Here is a 1,771-nt window from a genome sequence, read left to right as displayed (position 1 = left end):
GTCAAGGGCATGTACCTTGGTTGTGGGCACATCCCCAGTAGGGGGTGTGCAAGAGGCAGCTGATCGATGTTTCTCTCTCATTGATGTTTCTAACTCTCTATCCCTCTCTCTTCCTCTCTGTAAAAAATGAATAAAATATATTTAAAAAAAATAAGTTAAATATATATATGCCAGCAATTTCACTCCTAGGTATTTACACAAGAGAAATGGAAACATGTCCTTGCAAAGATTTATACACAGATGTTCATAGCAGATTTATTTATAGTAGGCAAAAACTGAAAACAACCCAGTCGCCTAAAGATAAGTGAGTGGTCAGTAAAGTTACTTTAACCACATAATGAAAAACCACTCAGCAATAAAAAATAAACAAATTACTGATAGACACAACATGGATGACTCTCAAAAGCATTATGCTAAGTGAATAAGGCAGATGCAAAAGAGTACATGCTGTATGATTTCATTTAAATTAAATTCTAGAAAAAGCAAAACTGACCTATATAGAAAGCAGATCAGTGGTGGCCTAGGGCTGAAAAGGGGACACAGGAGCTTTTGGGACATTATAATCTTTTATACATTGATTGTGATAGTGATTACATAGTATATGTATTTGTTAAAACACATTGAAATATATACTTAAAAGTGAACACTTTATAATATGTAAATTACACCTCAGAAAAGCTGAATATTAACAGTTTTTTTTCATTAAGATCATCACTTACCCTTCAGTGATCAGTCTGCAGCATTTAACACTCTCCTTTCTAAAATACTTGTCGGATTGCCTCCTACATCTCTGACAGTTTGGGTTTCCTTAGTTAGCTTCTCTTTCTCGTCACACTCATTGGATATAGTCACTTCCCAATAAAACCACGTGACTTTCTAAGAGGCCACCTGCCCTCATGGTTTCTATTTCACTACTGAGAACGCTCACATGTCTGTCCTTAACACTGACATCCCTCCAGAAACCAGCAGCTGGATTATTCTACGAGTAAACTCCGTATCTTCTACGTTGATTCTACATCCCTATATTAGGCACCCAAGTTCATGATCTCATCCCTGTTCCTCTTCCTTTCTTGCTTGAGCTTCCCACATCTCTGTATCAGCGTAATTCCTGAGACCAGCTGGTTCTCTTTCGAAATGCTCCTTGCATCTTTCTACTACCAAATGTCCACACTGTTGTAACAGCCTCTGTCTCCACCCACATTTTTTTCCTCCTTGCTACATTGCACTGTTAGAGTAATCTTCATAAAATATTAGTTTTAGCTAAATTTTCTGCTCAATACTCTTCTTTGTAACCCTCTGCTTTTGCCTATATGAACAACATCCTAACATTCAACTGTCAAATATCAGAAGTGTAGCCCCAACCTGCCTTTTTCTTAATTTCCTCAATATCCAGTAAAATAAATTAGCTCATTACTTCCATGTTTTTGCCAGTGGCTTGCCCCAGCCTTGAATGTTTCTCCCTCTCTAGCTATTCAATTTCTAGCTATTTTCCAAAGCCATATCTTTTGCTCTAGATGAGTGACCTCTTCTAATTGGAGCCAGCTGGCACTGTTCATTTCCTGCCTGGCATTGCTTTTTATTTTTAAAATATGTTTTTATTTATTATTTTAGAGAGAGAGAGTAAGGGAGAGGCATAGAGAGATAGAAACATCAATGAGAAACTTCATCAATCAGCTGCCGCCTGCATGCCCCCACTGGGGATCGAGCCTAAAACCCAGGCATGTGCCCTGACTGGGAATCAAACCGGTGACCTGATGGTTCCTGGGTTGAT

The 1,771-nt window shown here is 38.3% G+C and overlaps 1 protein-coding gene across 1 annotated transcript in view; it reads left to right on the top strand.

The window, feature by feature from the left end:
* Positions 1–1,771, top strand: part of CFAP70 (cilia and flagella associated protein 70) — an 87,257-nt gene that overhangs the window by 65,440 nt on the left and 20,046 nt on the right.

The sequence above is a fragment of the Myotis davidii genome, unplaced genomic scaffold, assembly GCF_000327345.1.
Source record: "Myotis davidii unplaced genomic scaffold, ASM32734v1 scaffold134, whole genome shotgun sequence".
Lineage (NCBI taxonomy): Eukaryota > Metazoa > Chordata > Mammalia > Chiroptera > Vespertilionidae > Myotis > Myotis davidii.
This window is presented reverse-complemented; position numbering and strand designations above follow the sequence as displayed.